This window comes from Trichosurus vulpecula, chromosome 5 (genome assembly GCF_011100635.1).
Source record: "Trichosurus vulpecula isolate mTriVul1 chromosome 5, mTriVul1.pri, whole genome shotgun sequence".
Classification (NCBI taxonomy): domain Eukaryota; kingdom Metazoa; phylum Chordata; class Mammalia; order Diprotodontia; family Phalangeridae; genus Trichosurus; species Trichosurus vulpecula.
Window position 1 is genome coordinate 182,634,689 of NC_050577.1, and position 26,970 is coordinate 182,661,658.

The 26,970-nt window shown below is 36.4% G+C and overlaps 1 protein-coding gene across 4 annotated transcripts in view; it reads left to right on the forward strand.

Annotated features, from left to right (window-relative positions):
• The first annotated feature begins 17,896 nt into the window (after positions 1-17,896).
• The window catches only part of ABCC9 (ATP binding cassette subfamily C member 9), a 199,270-nt gene continuing 190,196 nt past the window's right edge, over positions 17,897-26,970 (forward strand). For all 4 annotated transcript variants that reach the window (XM_036759015.1, XM_036759014.1, XM_036759018.1 and 1 more), the window contains exon 1: positions 17,897-18,089. The gene's annotated coding sequence lies outside the window, so the exon portion shown is untranslated. The remainder of the gene's footprint in view (positions 18,090-26,970) is intronic.

Sequence of the window (26,970 nt, forward strand, 5' to 3'; positions counted from 1 at the left end):
TTTATTTGGAAAATAATGTAATCACTATGACTTTATCTTTGTTATACAACAGATAAAACACATATGAACCTTTTTTCAAAACTTTCTTCCCTTCTCTTCTTTCCTTAGGCTTCCACCACTCTCTTATGTTTATTTAACACCTCCCAATTGCACCTGAGGCTGCCCCCTGGATTGTTCCAGCACCCCCCAGGTGGTGGCATCACCCACTTTGGGAATCTATGTGAAGATCATTGTGTTGCTGAGAAGAGCTGAGTCCTTCACAGTTGATCATCACATAGTGTTGCAGATACTGTGTAAAATGTTCTCCTGGTTCTGCTCACTTCAGCATTCATGTAAGTCTTTCAAGGTTTTTCTGAAATCTGCCTATTCACCATTTCTTGTTGCACAATAGTATTCCATTACATTCATATACCACAGCTTGTTCAGCCATTCCACAGTTGATGGGCATCCCCTCAATTTCCAATATTTTGCCACCACAGAAATGGCTAATTTTTTTGCACATGTAGGTCTTTACCCCTTTTTTATGAGTTCTTTGGGATACAGACCTGGTAGTGGTTTTGCTGGATCAAAGGGTATTTGGTGCATAGTTCCAAATTGCCCTCCAGAATGGTTGGATCAATTCACAAATCCACTAACAATGTATCAATATTCCAATTTTCCCACATCTTTTCCAATATTTATCATTTTCCTTTCTGTGTGTCATATTAGCCAATCTGATCGGTATGAAGTGGTACCTCATAGTTGTTTTAATTTGTATTTCTCTAACCAAAAATGATTTAGAGCACTTCTTCATATGCCTACAGATAGCTTTCATTTCTTTGACTGAAAACTGCCTGTTCATATCCTTTGACCATTTATCAATTGAAGAATGGCTTGCATTCTTATAAATTTGTCTCAGTTATCTATATGTTTGAGAAATGAGGCCTTTATCAGAGACACTTACTGTAAAGATTGTTCCCCAGCTTTCTACTTTCCTTCTAATCTTGGTTGCATTGGTTTTGTTTGTGCAAAAGTGTTTTAATTTAATATAATTACTATTATCTATTTCACATTTTGTAATGCTCTATATCTCTTGCTTGGTCATGAACCTGTAACTCACTTAATTTCTCCTTTAAGAATTCAGATGCTATAACACTTGGTGCATGTATGTTTAGTACTGTTATTGCTTCATTGTTTATGGCACCTTTGAGTAAGATGTAGTTTCCTTCCTTTTCTCTTTTAATTAGGTCTGTTTTTGCTTTTGCTTTGTCTCAGATTAGGATTGCTACCACTGCTTTTTTTTTTACTTCAGCTGAAGCATAACAGATTCTGCTCCACTGCCTTCCCTTTAGTCTATGTGGGTCTCTCTGCTTCAAATGTGTTTCTTGTAAACAACATATTGTATTATTCTGGTTTTTTATCTAATCTGCTATTCACTTCCATTTTATTGGGGAGCTAATCCCATTCCTATTCACAATTATGATTACTGTGTATTTTCCTCCATATTATTTTTCCTCCCATTTGTCCTCTCTCTCCTTCCACCCTTTTCCTCTTCACCAGTGTTTTGCTTCTAACACTTCCCCTGATCTGCCCTCCCTTCTGTTAGTCTCCTCCCCTCCTTTACTTAATCTTCTCCCCTCCTACTTTCCTGTTAGGTAAGATAGATTTCTATATTCAACTGATTGTGTATATTATTCCCTCTTTGAGCCAATGCTAATGAGAGTAAGGCTCAAGTGATGCCCATCACCCACTTTCCTCCCATCTTTCCCTCACTATAATAGGTTTTTCATACCCCTTCATGTGAAATAATTTGCCCCATTCAACCTTTCCCTTCCTTGTGCATCCAGTATATGCCTCTTTCTCATTCTTTAATTATTTTTATGTCATTCCCTCAAATTCACCTTATACCTGTACCCTTTTCTATGTATATTCCTTCCAGCTGTATTATTAGTAGCATAAGTTTTAAGAATTACAAGTATCATCTTCCTATGTAGGAATGTAAACAGTTCAATTCCATTGAATCCCTTATGTTTTTTTCCCTTTTTACCTTTTTAGGCTTCCCTTGGGTCTTGATATTGGAGATAAATTTTTTTGGTTCAATTTTGGTCTTCTCCTTATGAAAGCTTGAAACACTTCTATTTTATTGAATGATCATTTCCCCCTTTTAAGCATTATGCTTAATTTTGCATTTTGCAAGAGGATTCTTGGTTATAATCCTAGCTCCTTTGCCCTATGGAATATCATGTTCTATGATCTCTGATCCTTTAATATTGTAGCTGCTAAGTCATGTGTAATCCTGATTGTGGCTCCTCAATATTTGAACTGTTTTCTTGTTGGCCATTTGTAGTATTTTCCCCCTAACCTGATATTTCTGAAATTTGGCAATAATGTTCCTTGGAGTTTTTATTTGGGGATCTCTTTCTTGAGGTGATTGTTGGATTCTTTCAGTACCTATTTTGCCTTCTGGTTCCAGGATATCAGCACAGTTTTCCCTGATGATTTCTTGAAAGATGCTGTCCAGGTCCTCCTTTAGAGTATGGCTTTCAGGTAGTCCAATGATTCTGATATTGTGTCTCCTTGACCTATTTTCCAGGTCAGGTTTTTTCCCATGAGGTATTTTACATTTTCTTCTATTTTTTCATTCTTTTGAACTTGTTTGATTCTTGGTGTCTCATAAAGTCATTAGCTCAGTTGTTTTCTTCAATGGATTTTTGTATCTCCTTTTCCATTTGGCCAATTCTACTTTTTAAACTATCATTTTCTTTTTCCAAGCTGTTGACTCTTTTTTTTCAGAATTCTCTTGTATCACTCTCATTTCTTTTCCCAATTTTTCTTCTAGCTCTCTTCTATGATATTTAAGATCCTTTTTGAGCTCTTGGGCTTGAGACTTCTTCCTGTTTTTCTTTGGGGTTTTGCCTATAGGTATTTTGACACTGTTGTCCTCTTCTGAGTTTGTGTCTTGGTTTTCCCTGTCACCATAATAACTTGCTGTGGTTAGATTCTTTTTGTTGTTTTTTGCTTATCTTCTTTGGCATTTTTTCTTTCTTTTAAATTTGAGCTCTGCTCCTAGGGTGGAAGGGGCACTGTCTCAGGTTTCTTGTGCCAGGGGTTGTAGGCCCTGTTTACCTGGTGCTGTACTGATGTTGCTCTGAGGTCCATGGGGGACCCTCATGTCTGGTGCTGTGCTGAGGGGTCGGATTGGGGGGGTGCTGGTGCTGCTGGCAGCTTACTCGGTGCTTAGCTGGCATCCTGGTGCTATCTGGCATGTGCTGAGTGCAGTGGGGGTCTTTCTGTGTTTCCCTGAGGCTACACTGGGAATTTGGCTAGTGGTGGGTATTCGTTTGCCTGGGATTATGCACTTGGAGGTCTGGCCACTGGAGGCTGCCTGTTTGCCCCAGGCTAAACTGAAGCATGTAGTGGTTCATAGAACTAGAGTCTGCACTGGGGCTCAGGATCTCCTGGTGGGTTGCTGAGGTGGAGCTTGCTGGGATGCTTTATGTCCTGGACTGTGCTCCCCTTTTACCTGAGTGAGACAAATCTTTCTTGCCAATATTCCAAATTTTGGGGGCTAAAAGATTGTTTTACCCTGTGTTTTTGCTGGTTCTACTATTCCAGGATTTGTTTTGGGGTGCTATTTTATGGTTGTTTGGAGGTGAATATGGAAGAGTCATGAAGAAGTGAAAGGTGGTAGCCAGGCAGAGGAGTTTTCACATCGGTAGCCTATATCTCTGAATCAGACGAATTCTGAGTGGAGGGGTTTCCTAGCTGGTAGAGTTTAATAATAATTACTAGAAACATATACTGATAGTTCATTAGAAAGGTACAAAGTTGACTATGGGAGGTTCAGAAAAGGAGGGTCATAAATTATTTAAAGTGGCTTAACTTCTATGGGCTTCAGTTTCTTTATCTGTAGTGGGAGGGTAAGGGGTTGGTTTAGATTGGCTATAAGATATCTTCTGGCTAAAACTTCTGTGATTTGGGGGTCAAAAGGAAAAAGCTTACACCTCATCAGAAGTCTAGATTTAATCCCACATAGTATTTTGTTTAATTTGGCACTAGAGGGAGCAACACTGCTAGACATGAAAACTCAGCATTCTAAAATAGGAGCTTTACAACTAATACAAAATATTATATTGACAGCTACAACATTTCAGAAAAAGAAAAATGAATAAACAGTAAGAACATTCTTAGTCCTTGATGACAAACCTACTATGCACTACCAATTAGGTTAAACACCTATAAGATATAATTTAGATATAATAAAAGGAAAGATGAGCTTAAATTCATGAGGATCCTCATGACATTGTATGTGGGCAGGTCAGCACATATGTATTGTTTTGGGGAATGGGAGTTCCTAAGGTTGGAATTTCAAGTTCACAAATTTGAATGGTATTAAGAAAACTAGCACAGATTATCCTCACAAATGTTGCTTACCTCCTAAAAGGAACATATTATGGATACTACCATATTTCCTTCCTAGGACAACCTAAAGCACAATTTCTTCATCTAAGCATTCAGCACAGATGAGGTAAGAATCTTGATGATAATAATAACCCACATTTTATCTTTTATTTCAATTTTGTTTTACTTTTAGGTCTACATTATTTCCCTCCCTAACTTCCCAGACTGGAACTGAAATGACTGAACCTCCCAGGAAGTAAGTAAAACAAAATTCCTTACAAATGCATATGGTAATTATAACAAATTCCTGCGTTAGCCACGTCCTACCCACATCTATGTCTCAATCTATACTCTGAGTCCATTACCTCTCTATCTGGAAGTGGGTAGTGTGTTTTATTATGAGTCCTTTGGAATTGTGATCAGTAGCTGTGTTGATCAGAGTTCCTACATCTTTGCCAATTGATTGTCTTTATAATATTGTTGTTATTGTATAAATTGTTCTCCGGATTCTTCTTACTTTGCCTTGCATCAATTCATATAGATCTTCTTAGCTTTTTCCCTAAAACCATCTCTTTCCTCATTTCTTACAGTGTAATAGCAGCCTGTCACATGCATATACCATAACCTATTCAACCATTCTCCAATTGATATACATGTTCCTCAAATTCCAATTCTTCGTCACCACAAAAAATGCTATGGTAAATATTTTTGTACATGTGGGTCCTTTTCATCTTTCTTTGATCTATGTGGGGTATTGACCTTCTAGAATATCACTGAGTCAAGGGCTATGTGCAGTTTAATAGCTTTTTGGACATAGTTCCAAATTGCTTTCCAGAATGTCTGGATTACTTTATAGTTTCATCAGAAGTACATTAATGTATAACCCCTCCAGCATTTGTCATTTTCTCTTTTTTGTCGAGTTTGTCAATCTGATGGGTATGAGGTGATATCTCAGAGCTGTTTTAATTTTCATTTCACTAATTATTAATGATTTAGAGCATTTTAATATGGTTATTAATAGCTTGGATTTCTTCTTATTCCTATCATTTGACCATTTATCCACTGGGAAATGAAAGAATTTACATTTATATAGCACTTGGCGGTTTACAAAATATTTTCCTTAAAAGCAATCCTATGAGGTAGGTAGTACAAATATCATACCATTTTTATAGTTAAGGAAACATAGGTTCAGAGAGAATAAGTGATTTGCTCGTAGATATATGGCTAGTAAGGGCCGGTCAATCCACCAAAATTTATTTATATTTATTAAATACTCACTATGCCAGGCACTGTGTTTAGCAATGGGGATACAAAGAATACTAAACCTACTCAGGCTCCAATGACTTCACATTCTAATGAAAGAGACAATGTGTAAGTAAACTAGTTACATACGGGATGTACACAAAATAGAAAGAAGTTAATATTAGAGGGAAAGGCACTAGCAACTAGAAAGACAAAGACCTCCAGAAGAAGGTAGGATTTTAACTTAGTCTTAAAGGAACCCAGGGAAAGTAAGAGGCCTGGGTAAAAAGTAATAGCATTCCAGGCAGAGGAACTGATGTAGTATATGTAATGTCTCAGCAGGAACAATAACTGGTTCTGTGTGTCTGCATTATAGAGTGCATGGAGAGAAGCAAATTGCTCTACTGGAAAAGCAGGAAGGGGTCAGGTTATGAGGAGTTTAAATGACAGGCAACTTCATGTATAACCCTAGAGGAATAACAAGCCATTGGAATTTACTGAGTGGTGAAGGAGGTGAGGATGACATTGTCAGACCTAGCATTAGAAAAATTACTTGGCTTCAGAGTGAAGGAGAAATTGGAATGGGCAGAGACTAGAGGCAAGGAGATCAGTTAGAAGGCTGTTACATAGTCCATGTGAGAGGTTATCATATTTATAAAATGTATAATATTCATAAGTATAAACAGATTTATAGTAACACTTATTGTTGTAGCAAAGCATTGTTAGAAAAAAAGTGGATAACCATCAGTTGCTAGATGGCTAAACAAATTGTGGTCCAGGAATGCAACAGGATATTATTCCACTTTAAGAAGTATTAATTGAAGGATTTCTGGAACAATTGGTATGAATTGATGCAGAGCAGAATCAGAACAATTTATACAATGACTATAATAATGTAAAGGAAAATCATTTTGAAAGACTTAAGAACTTTATTAATGCATTAACCAATTATGATTTCAGAAAATAGATGATGGAGTATGCCTTCTGCTCCTTAACAAAGATAATAGACTAAACATGCAGATCGAAACATACGTATTTTCATACTTACTCAACATTTGAAATTGTTTTACTTAACTATACTTATTTGTTACAAGGAAGGGTATTTTTTGGGTAGAGGGAAGTTGCGGTGAGGCAAGTGAGTGTGTAGGTGAGAATGTAGCCAAAGTGATAACCAAAAAAAATTACACATAGCCCCCTCTTATATTTCCACCAGACCTTCTGAAAACAATGACCAAATGCATAGAAATATGCATAGCATATTTCAAGAAGCCAAAACTGCCCAGAACTATTGGATCAGAGGACAAAGGAAAAACAGAAAGAATCCATTAGTGATTACCTAAAAGAAATTTAACACAATGAGAAATTTCATAGCCAACGTCAAGAGCTTCTAAGCCAAAGAAAAAAATAAGGCAAGCAGCCAAGAAGAAAAAAAAATCAAGTTAAAAGGAACTATAGTCATGATCACACAAGATTGTAAAGCAATTTCCTTTAAAAAAAGGAAATTTGGGGATAAAGTATACAAAACACAAAAGTAAAAGGCTTATGACCAATAATAGCTAATAATAATAAGTAGCATTTGTATAGCACTAGATCATCTCCAGGATCAAATAGAAAAGCCTCTATTTGGCATTCAAAGCCCTTTATAAGTTGGCCCCCTCCCTAATATTCTTGTCTTCTTACATCTTGGTTCCTTCACATAATCTGTGACCCAGTGACACCATCCTACTTGCTGCTCCTGAAATGTGATGCTCCATCTTCCAGCTTCAGGCATTTGCTATTATTACCCATGCTTGAAACACTGTCTCTCCTCTCTGCTCCTTGATTTCCTGGCTTCTTTCAAGTCCCAGATGAAATCCCACCTCCTACAGGAAGCCTTTCCAGATCTCTCTTAATTCTTGTGCCTTCCCTCTGATGATTATTACAAATCTATCCTTTATATAGATTGCTTGTACATAGTCATTTGCACATTGACTCCCCAGTTAGACTGTAAGCTTCTTGAGTATAGGGACTGTCCTTTCTTTATATCGCTGCTATTTTGTTGTTGTTCAGTCATTTCAGTTATGTCTTTATGACTTTTCATGACCTCATTCGGGATTTTTTTGTCAAAGATACCGGAGTGGTTTGTCATATCCTTTTGCAGTTCATTTTACAGATGAGGAAACTGAGGCAAACAGTGTTACATAACCTGCCCAGAGTTACACAGTTAGTAAGTGTCTGAGACCAATTTGGAGCTCAGGAACATGAGTCTTTCTGACTCTAGGCCAGATGCTCTCTTCAATGTGCCACCTAGATGCTACATCACCACGATAGTTTTATTTAAATTTTCAAATCTATTTATATCTATTAATTTTCAAGATTTTGTCATTATATTAGAGTTGTCAATTTGTTTATTTTCTTATGAGGCAGCATGGATATAGAGCCAGTCTCAAAACCAGGAAGACATGGGTTCAAATTCCTTCTTCCCACACACATTGGCTGTGGGATCCTGGAAAGTCATTTAACCTCTCAGTACTCTAGGCAACTCTATGAGCTTCAGAGAATGTGTTGAAATGAATTAGTAGAGAAGTTTCCTTACCCTGGGTGTTTTATATGTCAATGAAATTATAGGTCCTATCTCTATTCCTACTTTATTCATTTTTTCTAGTCTTTTAAAATGTATGATTCATCAAGTTTATACAACAAACCATTGACTTCTCTGTTTTTCTTATTTTTTATGTTAGTTTCATTTAGCTTTATGAAAAGACCATCGAAGTTTCATACATGCCAATATCTCTTTAAGCTGTACTTAACTTTTTCTTTCTTTAAAAAAGATGATAGCGACAAGTACCTACTAAATAGCAAGCATTTTAGTAGCACTGGAGATATGTAAAAAAAACCCAAATACATGAAATCATGGATACATCAAAGTGAAAAAAAGTCCTTTGATGTAAATAGAAATGAATTAAAGATGTTCTGGTTTCAATTCATACAAATTCTTAAAGCATTCCAGATTTTTGGAATTTACTATCTTCCTCATTTCCTCTCTCCCTTACTATTCCTTTTCCAAACTTCCTTATTTCCATTAAACAAACTACTAGTAGGTGGCGCAGCGGATAGAATACCAGGCCTGGAGTCAGGAAGACCTATCTTCCTGAGTTCTAATCTGGCCTCAGACACTTACTAGCTGTGTGACCCTGGGCAAGTCACTTAATGCTGTTTGCCTCAGTTTCCTCATCTGTAAAATGAGCTGGAGAAGGAATTCCACTATCTTTGTCAAGAAAACCCCATGGACAACACTGGCATGCTACAGTCCAGGAGATCAAGGGGAGCTGGACATGACTCAGCAAGAACAACAACAAAGACTGCAATCAAAGACTTAGAGAATGGCCTAGAGCACTGAAAACTTAAGTGACTTGTCCAGTGTCCCACAGTCAGTATACACCAGAGACAGGACTTGAATCTAGGTCTTCCTGGGTTTGAATCCAATCATCTTTCCACAATGCATGTAGCTGGGGCAGTAGATAGAGGATGGCCCTATAGTCAGGAAAACCTAAGTTCAAATCCAGAATGTGACATTCCTAGCTCTGGCATTCTGGGTAAATCACTTAACCTCTGTCTCACTCAGTTTCCTTATATGTGAAACAGAGAAAATAAAAGTACCTACTTCACAGAGTTGTAAGAATAAAGTTAGATGATAGCTCATAACTTTAGATAGTAAACTGCTTTGCAAACTTTAACATTCTGTATGAATGTCAGGTATATATTATGATTATGATTATTCCATAATGCTAAGCCAAAACCATTTTCAAAAGAATTCCAGGTGAGTCTGTAAGGTCTAGGCATCTTCAGTAATATGCAAAATACCAATGTAAAAAATATGGTGGGATCTATTTTTACTTCCAGTATTCCTGTATGCCTTGGCTTCATTGAGAGATTGATGAACTCTGATAAATGTATTAGTAAAGTAAGAAGAATTGTTTCAGAATGACAGAAATTCCAAATATAATAAAAATTATGACACATTAATTGTCAGATTTAGGGCTACCAATCCAACTACCAATGAGTTATTTGATCAAGGTAGACAAAAATAATAACAAAATTAACTTAGAAGAACAAAAGGCCTTTGAACCTCAAGGGAATGAAACAGCATGTCCAGATGTTATAAAATAGTAGGTCATAAAAGACTAACCTAAACTATTTGAAATTGGTTTAAAAATAGTAAAGTAGATTAGTGAAACAGATTATGGAGGCTAGAATCAGAAACAATCAGATTCAATAAACCAGTGTTCAATAAACCCAGGAACAAAAAGTACTTGGGGAAAGATTCCTTATTTCATAAGAATTGTTAGGAAAACTAGAAATCAGTTTGATTAAAAAAATAGGTTAGATCAGTATTTTCTACAATTTTTACCACAGTAGATTCCAAGTAGACACATGAGTTAAAATGTAACATTATATTTCTAAAATTGGAGGAAAATGATGGAGATAACTTTCATAAGTAAGGTCATAAGAAGAATTCTTAAACGAATAAGGAATGCAGTTGATCACTAAAATAAAATAGATAATTTTAATGACATGAAATTGAAAATATTTGCAATGAGCAAAATAAATGCAGATAGGATTAAGAAGAAAACTGGCAGTTAAAAAAATCTTTTCCTTAAATATCATCATGAAAAATCTGATATTTAAGAAAGAGAGGGAATTAACACAAATAATAACACAGTCAATATATGTGTAGTACTTACTGTACTGAATGTTTTACAATCATTATCTCATTTGATCCTCACAATAACCCTGAGAGGTAGGTGCTATTATTATCCCCATTTTTACAGATAAGGAAACTGAGGCAATGAGAAGTTAAGTGACTTGCTCAGTGTCACTCAGCTAACTTAAGTATCTGAGACTGAATTTGAACTCAGATCTTCTTGACTCCAGGCCCAGCCCCAGTGCACTATCCACTATGGCATATAAGTTGCATCAAATATACAAGGTCTCTCACCAGGCTGCTTCTTGCCATTTCCTAATAGGCACATGATCAAAGAACATGAACAATTCTCAGCATAACTGCAAACTATTAAAAAAATGTCAAATATTGCTCAAAATCAACAAATCAACAAGCATTTATTAGGAGCCTACATGTACCAAGCACTGGGCTCATTGCTGGGGATACTAAGACAAAAATGGAACAGCTTCTTCCTTCAAGAACCTTATGTTTGAAGTGTTTTGTAATTTTTAAAGCACCATAATAAAGTTAGTTTTGACGATGGTGACTAGAAGGAAATCACTAAATAATAAAACAACTGTAAATTAAAACAACATTGAGATTTTTTTCTCAGACCTGGAAATCGCCAATCAAGAAAAAACATGGAAATAGTTAATGTTGGAGGGGCTTTGGGAGTCCAGACACATTACTATACTATTGGTAGAGCTGTGAATTAGTCTATTCTGTTAAATAATTTAGGATTATGCAAAAATTTGACAAAAATGTCTATACCTTTTGATGTAGAGATCCCATTGCTAGTTACATACCCCAAGGACCTAAGAGACATAAAGTTCTCATATTAGCCAAAATCTTCATAATGTCACTTTTTTGTAATAGCAAAGAATTGGAAACATTGAGTACCCATCAACTAGGGTACAGGAAAGAAATGGCTTATGTTCAGTTGGGTCTGATCCTTCATGACCCCATGGACCATAGCAAGCAAGGCCCTTCTGTCCTCCAATATTTCTCAAAGTCTGTCCGAGTTCATGTTTGTTGTTTTCATGTTACTATCTATCCATCTCATCCTCTGTCATCCCCTTTTCCTTTTGCCTTTAATCTTTCCCAACATCAGAGTCTTTTCCAATGAGTCTAGTCTTCTCATTATGTGGTTAAAGTTTTTAATCTTCAGCTTCAGTATTTGACCTTCCAGCGAGTAGCCGGAATCAATTTCTTTAAGTATTGCCTGATTTGATCTCCTTATTGTTCAAGGGACTCTCAAAATTCTCCAGCACCATAATTCAAAAGCATTGATTCTGCAGCACTCAGCTTTCCTTATATACTCCAACTCTCACAGCCATGCATTGCTACTGGAAAAACCATAGCTTTGACTACATGGACCTTTGTCAGCAAGGTGATGTCTCTGCATCTTAGAATGCTGTCCAGATTTGTCATCTGGAATACTATTGCATAATAAAAGACTTGTGGATAAAAGAGTTTGAGAAAAACAAGGGAAAGCATAATTATTGAAACAACACATAGAAGGGTTATAGTAATGTGAAGGGAAAGAACACAAAATCTATAGTTTCATCACTAAGTTTGACCTCAAGGAAGAGATGAGAAGCTTCATCTCTCTATTTCAGCTAGAAAGGTAGGGGATAATGAGTATGGAATGTTTCATATATTGTACTGGTTTGTTATGATTGTTTTTTTTCTCACAAGGAAAGGCTAACTATGGATTGGTGTAGGAGTGTTCGTGTATGTGATTGGAGGGGTGTGACAGAAAATTATGGCCACATAACTAAAAATATGAATAAAACTTTAAAAAATCTATTAGTATTATTATTCCATTCTCATCTTTTTTCTTGTAGTTCAAATACAATCTGAGGACAATTAATGGTCCAAGTATTATTCTTTTAAAGTTAATTCTTTGTGTTGTATTGTGCAGATGAAAAAAAGACTGCTTTTTTCTTTACAATTGAATTAGAATGCTGAGATATAAGCTTATCTCCCTTAGACTGACTGAAAACATCTTCAGCACAACTCCAGTAGCTGCCAATACAAAAGGGATGATATGTACCTCATCCAGTTTCTTCATAGTTTTAATTTCTTCCATTAAGTCTCTATAATTTGAAAGCTTTTTTATTCCAAATAGTTAAGTTTATGAGTAAGGTGGTATTTAATTAAAAAAACATTGTTCTTACTGTTTATGGATCAAAACATTTTATGTGTTTGTGGGGAACAGTTCTGTCTGTGCTGATGCTTCAGTTTCAGTAAAGTCTATTTGGCTACAAAATTAAAGCTATGTAGAAATTGAATGAGGTACATGTCCTTTCTCTTGTCCTGTCTGCTACTGGAGTTGTCCTAAGGATATTTTCAGTGAGTCTAAAGAAAAGGAGCTTTTATGTCAACATTCTTCTTCGAGGATATTTGGGGACTTGTAATTTAGAGTGTGGAGATTTGTCTGTTAGTTTATAGAATTAAAGATATGTAGAAATTGAACGAGGTACATGTCCTTTCTCTTGTCCTGTCTGCTACTGGAGTTGTCCTGAGGATATTTTCAGTGAGTCTAAAGAAAAGGAGCTTTTATGTCAACATTCTTATTCGAGGATATTTGGGGACTTGTAATTTAGAGTGTGGAGATTTGTCTGTTAGTTTATAGAAAGAGAGTGAGCTTGTGGCGCATAATTCTGTCGCTGTTCAATTGTTTCAGTCATGTGACCCCATTTGGGGTTTTCTTGGCAAAGATACTAGTGTGGTTTGCCATTTCCTTCTAGCCACCTGTTATATCTTTCTAAATACATTATTATTATCATCATGACTATATTATCACAGGTATCATCACTATTATTATAACTAGCTCAATACTGGCATTCAATGAGAATGCTTTAGGACCAAAACAGAAATTCTACTTTCTTTTGCAAGTTTGTATGTTCGAAATGTTCAGATTCCTTAAATTCTTAATTTTACTTGGAAGTGATCCTCAGTATATTTCAGTCTTAAGTTCTTTAAACTCTCCAATTTTTATAATATAGAACTCTTGGAAAATTTTGCACAAATCCAGAAGGGCAAATCAGCCCAACAGATAGTTATTAATTGTCTATTATTTCAGTCAAGCAAGAAAGCATTTTAAGCGTCTGTTAACAGGATTTTACTGAGTCAGTCTCTAACCTGAGAATGAAGAAACAGTAGGCCAGAGACAAAGTGTCAGTAATCAGGTAGCCATTTAATTAATTAGTTTCACTATGAGGAACAGATTTGCAAATTGAGATTTCTCTTGATCAGAATTCTACCTTGCAGAAGTGAAGACAGACATTGTATACATAAATCACAACTGGAGGGGAGGGGGGAAAGTGGATTACAAACAGTTGTTACCCAGGGCTTGAGTCGTTCCCCAGAACAAGCCCACAAATCCACACTACAATTCTGGAGTCAAATTTTTGGGGCTTGTGACTATCTCCCAGCCCTGCAAGGCACACCAAAGTTCTGTGACAGGAACAGATTCTACAATCTTTGATTTCCTTCTCTTAAGGTACCCAGGTACAAGAATGCCAGTAATTGTGAGAGTGCTGTCAGGGGTTTGATTGATCATTTCAAGCTGCATCGTTAATTCTGACGCCCAAGCCAGAGAGGCAACTCTTAAGAAATCTAAATAATTAGTGTAATCATTATATATATATCATATTGATTAATATGAAAATCACAGATCTACTATGTACCAGGCACTGTACAAGGTACTGGGGATACAAAGACAAAATTGAAATAGATTCTGACCTCAAGGAACTTTCATTTTTAGAGGGGAGACAACATGTTCATATATTTGTAAGGCATTCGCTAGGTCTTTGGAATAAAAAGGCAGATACAACACTTATCCTTCCCTAGGAGGTAGATAATGTGGGTAATGACTACATATGGACAAATAACTATAATACAAGAGAGAGCATGATTAATACAAAATCAAAATCTCAGCAAAGTGCTCTGAGAAATTTGAGAAAGGGATCCTTGTTAGCCACATGTTAGAGATGGGCTTAGGGAAGGTTCATAGATACGGCACATCATTTGTGTCTTGAAGGAAGAATAGGATGTCATTGAGGAGTGAGTGAATCAGTATGGGTGCATGTGTGTTAGTCAATTTCACTTTTTGGGATCAGTAGGATGAAAGACACCAAGGCAAGAAAGATAAGAAAGTAGTCCAGTTTGTCTGGAATAAAGGTTTCCAGAAAAAGTTGTGGATGAATTAAGGCAGGCATGGAAAAGGACCTTTAATAGTAGCAGGTAGATTGCAATTACTGATACGCATCTACAAAGGCATTTTGTTTACATATTTTAGATTTAAAAATGAACTGCATTATGTCATATTTCTCAGAAATCTATTTTGTGATTAAGTTAGGACTTGAATAGTTATCTTGCCTAGCACAAGCTTTATTTTAAACATGTTATTTGTTTCTGCAGGTCATGTGCGATCAATTTTACGCTGTTTTGGTCCTGCCTACTCTGGGCATAATCTAGGAGGTAAAGACACTAGAGATAAATGCCTCCTGATTTCAGAGAGAGAGCTCCCCATATCGAACTCTTTTATTTACTAGGGCCCTGACCCTTGCCCTGGGACTTGGGACAGGAGACTAAGTCATGAGCTGGTTCCTTCTATCCCTTGTACTTGATGGGAGAGAGAAGTTGAGGGAGGATTTGAGATCCTGGTAGAAGCCTCTGAAGGGAAGCCGGAAGGGGATGTTGTCTATCATCAATGACCTGGGGATATCAGCAGTAGTTAAGAGGCATGCTTCTGACAGAATCTGATTTTCTGAAATTTATTGCTGAAATCCACTCCAGCTTTAGAGAGCACCTGGTAAGTTTTCAATTCTTCCCCTTCTCCCTTTCTCTTCTTTCTCTCCTTCTGTCCCAAGATTATCTTTCTTGGTTTGTTTCGCTTTCTGTATTTAAATGTTTACCTTGTCTCTTTGTGATAAAGCTGTCAACCATCTTCATTGCTAAACTATGTATTAGAATACAGTTCGAGGGATAATTGGGGCTCCTGAGAGAGAAAAGAGATAGATTTAAAACTGATATTTTGCTAGAGCAGGCCCTCTGGCCATGGCTTTGAGCTTTTGTTGTTCAATCATTTAGTGATATCTGACTCTTAAAAACCCCATGGACATAGCATACCAGGCCCTTCTATCCTTCACTGTCTCTCAAAGTCTGTCCAAGTTCATGTTTGTTACTTCCATGATCCCATATATACATCTCGTCTGTCCTCTGTGGTGCCCTTTAGCCTTTAATCTTTCCCAACATCAAGGCCTTGAGCTAGATAAGACAATTATCAATTTTTTTTTTACAATTTCCAAAGTCAGAGAGAATACTTTGGCTGCTATTTTTCTTTTGTGGGAGAGAGGGGACAAAAGTGCAAATGAGTCAGAAGCAATGGCTGTGGCTAGCTCACCACTCAGACTGGTATTGAGGTGGTTATAAACCTTCTTTCCTAGACCTGGTTTGAAAGAAATGCCACTACCCAGAGGGGTATATCGATCAGAGGGTGGGTAGTAAAATAACAATGTCTGCCTCCCACCAGCATAGTCCAAGATACCATTACAAATTAGACCTTACTAAATTAGAAGGTTGCTAATATAATGTGGTTTTTTTTTTTTAACTGGACTTAAGATTTTATTGGTAGGGAACTCCCCCAGAGGAAACTCCTTCTGCCAATGCATGTCAGCCTACTCTGCACATTAAAGTCTTAGAGAGTTGCCTATGGCACTGGGGGGTTATTTATTTTCCTTAGGGTTACAAAGCCATGAGACTTGAATCTGTCTTCTTAACTCTGAAACAATTCCTTTCACAATTTCCTTTTACCAGGTTGCCTCTTACCTTCATTACTAATTGTAAAGTATCTTTTGGCTTACAGGTTGGAAACCAAGAAAGTGTTTCCTCATTGCAAGGTAAGGTCCTTGTTTTGTTTTTGTCTTTGTATCTCTAGGGCCTGGCACAAATTCAGTGCTTAATAAATGCCTATTGATGGGTTGCCTGACAGGTCAGATGATAATGTAAGGCCACATTAACACATTGGCAAAAATGAAAGGACAACTGAGGTTAATTATCTGATTAATTTACTACAGAACAGAATATTATCTTTGGTCGTCACCCATCTAGAGTAGCAGTTTTAATAGATCAAATTGTCCTGAAAGAGAGAGATTCTTCCCCCTCCCCCTCACCTGCGCCCCCTCTTTTTCTTGTGGATAGACCAACTGACTGTTGCAAGGGTAAAAGAACTTATCTTTTTCTTGAGACCCCAGGGAAACTCAGCTAGGGGCGTCAGTATCTGAGCACTCGAAGTTAGGGCTGGGTCCCTCTATCTGGTATATTGCCGAGCAAGCAAATAAAATCTTGACTTCTCTTAACCACGAATTGCTGTTTTGCATAAGCAGAGACGTCAGGCTCTGCCTGCCACTGCAATCAGTAAGTTTGTTCCATGGTTTCTCTGGGCAAAAGTGAAATGTCCTTCCTCTAAAAGTACAACTACCTTCAGCGGAGAGTTTAATTCCTTTCCTGCAATTCCCAGGGACTGAGAAACCTACCCTAGAAGAGCTGGAGCACAACTCCGCTGATGGAATTACGTCTGCTTCCTTTCATTTTTTTTTTTTAATTTAATCCCACGGGAGGGAAGGCAGCTATCATTCACCTGTCTCTCGGAGTTAACTCCAAAGCCAATGTCTACACTGGGTGTTTGAGGCTGATGTTGACATCACGTGGGAGTCATGCCACCGCTCTTTCCTATGGCTCTGGGAACCTGGATTTTAAAAATTAATATAGTAACTAAAAATATGTTTAGTGAAACATCCCGAATGTCAGAGAGAAGGCGAGATTAAGACCTAGACGGCCCTTCTCTCTTTAACTGCAATTAAGGAGTCGGTGGGTGAATTGTCTAAGAGTGCCAGAAAGGGTGGTTTACTTTTGGAATTTTTATAGAGGATTTTAAAGAGAGGAAGAGGTGGAGAGTCACCCACTCCGCTCATGGGAACCAACCTCCCCCTTTTTAGGAACTGAGTTTTGTGCTTGAGTGATCCCTTGAGCTGCGACCTTGGTCAGGAAGAACCTCAAAAGTAATTAAGCATCTCAGATCCCAAGACGCAAAGAAATGTTTCCGTCACATACCATACAGCTGCGTAGCTATCCTACACACTGAAGGGTATTCTTTTAGGAAAACACTGTGAAATAAATGGCCCTTGTCCCAAATCTGTTTCCTTATGTGGCTAATAAGACTATGTGTCTACATGCACGTAGTGATTCCATTTTAAAAATCACATTACAAATCAGTACTTTGTGTGTCTTTGATATTGAAAATACAAGTCGTGAGAATCTTCATATTCAGCGTCTTTCAGAGCCTAAATCAGTTTAGCAAAGAACGCTGTTCTAAATTTTAAAATATACCGAGAAGAACATGTAACCCCAGAGAGTTTGCACCTCAAGCGAGGTCGCTGAAAAGGAGGCGATCAGGACTTGGGACAAGGTTGGGGGTGGAGGATGAAGGGGGGGGGGGTCTTAAATCGGATGCCTTCGCTCGATGTCTCTCGTTCCATTTCCTGCCTCTGAAGCAACAGTGTCTGTCTGGGAGAGAGAGCACTTCGTGCAATTTAGAAACTCGATAGGAGGCAGCAGCTGATCTCAGACCACCCTAAAAATAATTCGCGGCAGGGCTCTACGTGCTTCATTCGCGAAGGCAAACTCTACCACCCGAGTTAATACTCCAGTAGTAAGAGGGCAACACCGGCTCTTAAAAATTCTTTTAAGACTAAAGGTAAGCGACACATTTTGGTCTTAACTTTTTAACTGGCAATCAGTGGGAGGGAGTATAATCTTTTCCTCCCTCCTCAGGCCCCTCAGCCCCTTCTCCTAACCCCTGCGACTTAGTCTACAGGACCCTTCGCGGACTTGCGCGGAACCTTGGGGGAGGGGAAGACTGTGGGGGGGGGGCGGGGGGGTGAGATGCGAAACTTAGAAGCTGTCTTTCCTGAACCAATGGAAAACATTCAGAAGTCTCAGGGTGCTGCTCTTCTTTCCCCTTGACATCTGTAATTTAGTGGATAGATTCTCGGTTTGTTTTTCCAATGTTTGGGGGTTTTAGGAGTATGGCTGCTTCGCTGGAAACAAGATCTTGTGAAAATTTAGCAAACTAGTGTTCGTGGAGAAGGCAGCACAGGTGTCCCCGTAGTGGTTTCAAGTAGTAGCAAGCACGTGGCCATGCCATTTGCCTTTTTACCTTAGGTATTTAATGTGGCCAATTCTTGCCCTTTTTTTTTGTATTCTAAAAATTGAGTGTTGAGAGTGTTGGGAGTTAGTCTCCACAGTCTCTTAAAAGCAGAAGAGTAAACTTAGTTCAGGCCACCAAATGGCTAACTAGTGTTTATTTTTGACTAGTGGTTGTCACAGTTGAATTCTCAGACATTTCTTCAATAATCTTTTCTTTAAAAGCACTGTATTTGTTGCTCACTTTGTTGATAATTTCTGCAGAATAGAGGACAAAGTGGTAGCTTCTGTAAGCTTTTGGTGAAGAAGCTCTAGCCATGGATAAGAAAATTATATTTAAAACTTAATGGTTTGCACACCTACAGAGATTTAGATAATCTCTGAATAAACACAAATGGTTTGTTCGAAGCCATAAATCTTTGCTGAATTGAACTGCATAGCCAACATACAAATTTACTTTGTACATAAGATTTAAAAAAAAAATTCCTTATGATACCTGTTCTGGGTTGTGAGAATACTTTAAAACAGCCTAGAAAATAGAGACTCTGAAGTAATGATTTGTGTGAAGTACTAGAGAAGGAGGGACAATTATATCAGTAATAATTTTACATTTACAATTTAAGAAGCCAATCAACAATAACAGTTCTATTTGCTTCTTACAACCCTCACAGGATTTTTTTTAAGTGTTGCACCTCCAGTGGAGGGGATTGTTGGAAAAATAAATGACATGATTATCAAACAATACTTATTTACATATTTGGAACAACAGTACTTTATAGTTCAGATTGCTATGTTCCCATTTTGCAGCTAAAAAAATGAAGAAGTCAAAGAACCAAATGACCTGGTAATTCTACATGCTATTTTGATAGCAATCACTGAATTCAGGTCTCTTGACTTTCAATATTTATTCATTTTTTTTCAAAATAAGAATATTTCTAATAGTAATTCTGCTATAAAATTAATGACTTTTAATGAAATTTAGTGATCTGTGCTCCCTTTCCCCCCTCCCATTTAAGGTTAGGGATACTGTTGAAAATGATCCCAATACATGCCTCAACATTTTTTATTGAGAATGTTCCAAAAGTGTTAGTGGCATTAATGCTTAAAATGGCACTAAGACTTTTGGGACATCTTGTACACAGTTGATTTTAAAATATTTCTTGAAAATACTAATGTCCCCAGTATTCAAAAGGTATTTGGCATTTTAAAAATAAGTTTGATTGAAATGTTTTATATTACCAGAATTTATTCATTGGCATCTCTTCCAAATAATTTTGGGAATCTGTAAATGAAAAATAAATACCACCTACTTTCCTGAAAGAGCTATGATCATCATCAAAAATATTTGACTTTCTCATCCTATATTTTAAAAATTTAGCAAATCTAAATCTTTTCCCTTGCATGCCACCAAAAACCTGCAGAGTTATGAAGTTAACTTGCATTTTATGATTTGACATTCACAGGAAAGATTGGATTATGCTCTTCTACTACCATGGAAAAATGATTTCATCTAGGACCACTTGGTCAGTGACACCCTCTAATGTCACAGCTTGGCAAAAGAGTGTATATGGTTCAGAAATGTCAAGGGTTTTACACAGGAACAGGAACTTTGCTTCCTGAATAGCAACCATGAATGCACTTAATAACAAATTTCTTTGCCATAAGCAGGTTATTGGTCTAGCCTAGGGAATCACTATCATCACATAAAAGCTTTGCTGAATACCTATGTGTTCAGAGTTGACAGCATACCAAAATAAATAGAAAGAATCCCCCACTAGAGTTCTTCAGATATTCTCCCCATTATCTATCACATACCCATCCTAGAATCTACCCATTTTTGTAGTCAGAGATGGCTAGTTAGGATATAATTCTCTGAGGCATCTTTTATTATGATAATCTTTGCCATCAATTACTGTTGGATGTGAACATTAAACACCTAAGGTAAAAAGCAAATGGCATGGCCACGTGCTTGCTGCTACTTGAAACCACTACAGGGACACCTGTGCTGCCTTCTCCCTGAACACTAGTTTACTAAATGAATGATACTCTCTGAGGATCTTGCTAAATACCCACACAATATTACGAACATACATATATCACTCTCAATGCCCAACATGGACACAGTGATACATATCAACAATGGTGTAGGGGAAAGGATGAGTTAGGGGACCTAGATTCTGTATTAGCAGATGGTTGTGTTATCTTGGTCAGGTTTCTTCTTCTTTTGAGTCCTTGGTTTCTTTCTTAGTAGATGAAATAACTTAGATTAAGTGATCTCTGGAGTCCCTTCCAGCTCTAATATCTTCCGATATTACTCATTGTACTATGGAAATTTATCAAATATTTACGAACTAGTTCTTGTTTATGAGGCCCTTTTTTCAGTAGAGAAAACAGCAAAGAGTTGTTTGGTGATCTTCCCAATATTTCAATCATTGGTCAGTGTGTGACATGAGTTCTACTGTCAGTTTGAAGTCTTCCAAATGAAGGGAGATGCAAAGTACAGTGAAGCTCCTCAGTTTGGAAAACAGCCTTGGGGGAAGTATTTTAATACCTGTGATCAATGATTAAAGGCAGAGGGTGAGAGATAACAACTGTCATCTGAGTATGTGAAAAAAGAATATACAAGGAATGTTGGAAAGATTGTCCTCTCTTCAATTTAGGGGATGGAAAAAGGTTGGATCAGATGATATCTAATGCTTTTTAAGGTTGTATTAATGTAAATAGGGTGTTGAAAGAAACAATTGAGTGAAAACAGGAAAGGGAATTTCAGGAAATGGGAGGGGAGATTTAAATGAGAGATTTGGGTTGAAGGAACAAATTGAGAGTGAAGGGCTATATAAGAAACGAAAAGGCTGAAATTGGAAGGAAGAAATGATTTAAAGACCTTTATGTTACTGATGTGAAATGCATGCTTGGTTGTGCTTCTGATCTTTTAGATAACAAATCAGGGGTGATTTAAGGTGAACATAATATTCATAGACAGTGTTGCATGGTCTTTGAATCAGATCCCTGAATATCAGTCCTAGCTGTGTTCCTCTTGTTAAGTTTTTATTCTTAGCAGGTCATTGTATTTCTTGCTTATTTTCTTAACTCATCCCTAATACCCAAAACCCATCTTACTCCAGGAGAATATTTTTGGATTAAGATACTGTGTATGAAGTACTCAGAAATCATTAGAAGAACTTATGTGTCAGGTAAATTCATGGTATTTTTCTTACAAAAATAATAATGATTAAGGTTCAAGTTTTAAAATCTAGCTAAAGAAAAATAATACTTGTTTCATCTAATTATTGGAATGCTGTACAATTGATATTCCTATTCCTTGTTTTTGAATCATTTACACATTCGTTGTAAGTATCCTTGAATTCTCCTAATATCTTTTCTAATAAATTAAAATAACAATCTAAGAAAAACTTCACAAAGAAAAAAGCACTTTTTTTCTATTTTTAACCCTTTTTTTTTTTTACCAGAAATACATTTAACAGATGAATAAATTAAGAATGAGGAAAGGAATAATTCCAATTGTAAATTCATGCTTCAAGCCATTTTTAATTCCCTTTTTCCCCAGGCTAAAGCAATAATACTTTGTTACCATTTATCAAATATGTTACCTCATCTTGATTTTTTACATTTGAGAATTATCTTTTAAAAAAATAAGCATCTAGAATTAGAGATGATAGTGATATTATTATATCAGTAAACGGGTGTATGTGTGACTCATTTACTAAATACGAAAAGAGAAGCTGTTAATACTCGGATGACTTAGAAGAGGTTCTTTTTAAGTTGAGCTTAATGACTCAACAGTTGATTCACAATGCGTGGTCTTCTCTGTACTGCTGTCTAAATGTTTTTACATAGAAATAGAGAAACAGATATTTTGTGATTTTAGAATCTTATATACCGCTAGTGACTTCAGAAAGAGTAAGTAAAAAAGTGTTTGGAATGCCAGATTTAAATGGAAGAATTTTTAAGACCACTAGAATACATACATACATACATACATATATATATATATACACACACACACGCACACACATATATATATATATTTCCTTTCATGTGGTAGAAACTCAAAATTGTCTAATCTACAAACAAACAACAACATAGATCTAGAATTGCAAGGGACGTCAAAGACCATTCAATCCAACCACTTCATGTTTACAGATGATGAAACTGAGGCCCAGGAAAGTTAAGGGAGTAGTCACAAGATCACACATATGATCATCATAATGATAATAGCTCACATTTATATGTTATCTGCTTTGTGTCAGACACTGTGTGAGGTGCATTACAATTTTTATCTCATTTGATACAACAACCCTGCGATGCTGGTATTGTTACTATCTTCTGAGGAAACTGAGACAGACAGAAGTTATGTGACTTGTCCAGGGATACAGTTAAGTAAGTGTCTGAGGTAGAATTTGAACTCAGGGCCTCCTGCCGACTCCTGGCCCAGCTCTCTGTGCACTGTGGCACCACCTAGCTGTCTCTAGTAAGCAATTCAGGGGAAAGGGATGGTGAATGTCAGCTATCTTCAGATCATCTGTCCCTAAACCTAGTGATATTTCCTATATCCTCATGGATTTGAAGTAAATATCTCTGCTACAGCCTATACTATCTATCATTTTATTGTTTGAATGGCCGTGGAATTTGGAGGCTCTTTGCTCTGTTTCTTATTCATTTGCCAATTTCCACTTCATAGTCTTTTTCAACTCATTTTTTACACGTATACTGAGCCAGTGGACATGGTAGATGTTCTCTTGTAGTTGTATGATTTTATTGTAAAAGAATCATGAATATGGTTATATTTATAACTAACTATAAATATAATTAATTGGAACATAATTGATTAGAAGTATAGTTAATTAGAACATAATTAACATTTTCATTGTCAGGCCGGCTCAGTTGGTAGAGAAGAGTCAATTCTTATAAAGCTGCTAGTAGCATTGATATCGTGATTCACCTTTCTAGCAACTGCTCTATCTGAGGGTGATCTCATAGTACTCAAAATCCTCTCCATCATGGCAGATGCAGTGTTCTTATCTATAACAGCTGTGAATTTTGAATTTGATTTTTTGAGGAATACCAAAGCATAACTCTGAGGTAATCAGACTGATTTTTTGAATTTCATTGCAATATGATCCGTAGGGTTTTTTTGTTTTCATTAGCTGGAAGGGACCTTGGAGGTCATCTAGGCCAACATCCTCCTTTTAGTGATGAAGAAACTGAAGTCTACAGCCATGCATTTAGTGACAGAGACAGGATTTGAGTCAAGTTCCTCTAAATCATACTGCCTCTTAATTTATAAATTAAATTTTTTTTTCAATTAACAAACATTTATTTTTCACTCTCCTCCACCTTTAAAAGAAAAGAAAAAAGCCTTTGTAAAAAATATGCATAGAACAAAATAAATTCCCGTTAAAAGAAAAGAAAAGCCAAACCCTCTTAAAAATTATGCATAGACAAGCAAAAGACTCCTACATTGTCCTGTATAAAAAGTCTAATTCTATACCCAAAATCTAGCATCTCTCTGTGAAGAGGTGGATAGCATGTTTCCTCATGGGTCCACTGTCATGGTTGGTTATTGTGTTATCAGAGTTCTTAAATCTTTCAAATATGTTTGTTTTGCAATTTTGATATTATTGTGTAAATTATTCTCTGTGTTCTGCTCATTTCATTCTGCATCAGTTCATACAAGTTTTCCCAGATTTTTTGGAAGCCATCACCTTCCATTATTTCATATAGCCCAATAAAATAGCATTACAATTCAAATCTCCTAGTTTGTTCAGCCATTCTTCAATCATTGGGCACCCCCATAAGCTCTACTTTTTTACCATCATAAAAGAAGCTACTATAAATGTTTTTTTGCAAATATAGGTCCTCTTTCTTTTTCTTTTGATTTCTTTAGAAGGAGTGGATATACAAAGTTTAGTAACTTTTAGGCATAGTTCCAAACTTCTTTGTAGAATAGTTGGAACAATTTTGCATTTCCAACAATTAATTAATGTACTTGTTATTGCACAGCCCCTCGACATTTATCATTTTCTTTTGTTTTTTTTTTGGTTAATTTTTCTGGATGTGAAATGGAACTTGATAGATGCTTCAGTTTGAATTTCTATAATTATTAGTGATTTGGAACATTTTTTAAAAAATTATCTGTTGGTAGCTTTGATTTCTTCCTTAAAAAAGTTCCTATTCATATCTCTTGATCATTTCAATTGGGAATGGCTCTTATTCTTATAAGTTTAAATCACTTCCATCTATATCTTAGAAATGAGATCTTTATCAAAAAATCTTACCATGAAGATTTTTTCCCAGTTACTTGTTTCCCTTCTAATTTTAGCCACATTGGTTTAGTTTTGCAGAAACTTCCTAACTTTATTTAAAAAAAGTCAATTTTCTTTTCCTTTGGTTATCAACTTTTTTTTCTCCAAAGATTTTTTTCTCCTTGTTAATCTAATTTGTTTTTGATTTCACCTTTTATGTCTTAATTGTGCATGGATTTGGAGTTTATCATAAAATGTGGTGTAAACTGTTGGTCTTCCAGATTACTTTCCAGTTTTCCTAACAGTTTCTGTTAAATGATGAGTTTATCCCTGCAACTGAAGTCTTTGGGTTTATCAAACACAATGCTGTATTTGTTTATTTCTCTATACTGTGTACCTGTTGACTTCTTTACTTGTTAACCAGTACCAAGTCACTTTGGTAAATGTTGCTTTGTAGTATGGTTTCAGATCTGGTACTGCTAAGTTCTCTTTGTTGCCATTTCCCTTGACCTGTTGTATAGTTCCATAACGAATCATTTTGTAGTTTTATTGGTATAGCATCTGATAAGTAGAATTTAAATAATACTTAGATAGTATTTCATGGCAATTAATACTTCATTGATTATTAGATCTGTTGTTACATTTGTAAAGAAAATTATATAGTTGAATTCAGTAGTACTTATATAGTCTTAGTAAAATTGATTTGCAAGTCTTTCATATTTTTTGTAATTATTTTTAATGGAATTTCTCTGTCTGTCCCTGTTGGGATTTATTGGCAACATAAAGAAACATTTATGATTTGTATAGTTTTATTTTATTCCCTGTAACTTTGCTAAAGTTATTAATTTTCAATTAATTTTTAATTGACTCTCTTGTATTTTCTAAGTAGACCATATTGTTTGTAAAATATAATAATTGTGTTTTCCCTTCACCAGTTCTTATACCCTCAATTTCTTTTTCTTTTCACTGCTATTGCTAGCATTTCTAGTACTATATTAAATAGTTATGGTGAAAATGGGCATCCTTGCTTTACCTCTGATCTTATTGGAAAGGTCTCTAACTTTTCTTCACATAATGTTTGCTCTTGGATTTAGATCCTCTTTACAAAGAAGAGGATGGGGAGCAAGGTAGAATGTGCTCAGCATCAGTAGTCTAGATTTGATAGAATTTTTTTTCAGCTTCCTCACCTCTTAACTTTTTGCCCTTCTCAGAGCCTAATCTTATTTTTCTTTCTTTCCTTTTAAAACATTCTTCATGATCCACCAGTAGTACGAGTTTTTTTGCTTAAGACTAATCCCTCCTTGAATTTGGCTTCTTTTTAATTTTCTCCTTGTTACCTCCTCTCTACTTACCCCTTTCTCCTTTCCCTTCTTTTTCCTTGTGTGAAATAGATTTCTGCATCCAACTGTGTGTATGTGCATATTTTTTCCTCCTCCCTTTGGGCCTGCTCCCTACTTACTGGTTTCATGGTATTTGCCATATGCAACACTTTTGGATTCTGCTTATCCATATGTGTAGTTTCTATCAGATGCTGGTTGATTGGACACTGTTCAGGTGGACATATAACCTCCACTGGATCTAGCTCTCTGGATGCTACTTCATGGCCTGGAGCTTCTGGCTCAGCTAAAATCCTTGGCTTTCTCTGTCTCAAGGAAAGTTTTTGTTTTTCGGTCGTTCACTCAAGTCTGACTTTTTGTGACCCCATTTGGGGTTTTCTTGAAAAGGTATTGGAGTGGTTTGCCATTTCCTTCTCCGTCCTCAAGGAAAGAGCAGGTGCTAATTAATCATTTAGCTTAAAACCCATAGGATTTTTTTCTCACCAATTCCTTTAGAAGAGGCAGAAAACATTATTTTAGCCAGGAAAAAAGATTCCCTGTTGGAAACAAGCTTCTCAGTCTTCTTTTTTACTTGTGGAGTGAACTGCTTTGTTCCTCTAAGAACCTTAGCCATGATTTTTCACTCATCTCCCCAATAGGAGATTCTTAGCCTAGGCATTGAACTTTAAAACTCAGGGTAGAGTTACTCCTAGTAACTAGTTTCCTCAGGTTCAAGCCTATAATCTTTTTGACTCAACTTACTGGGGTTGGGATGGTGGGGTCTTTGTGAGTTACTTCATTCTCGCTTTTGGTGGGCATTTAACATATCACTCAATTTTAATTTCTCTAG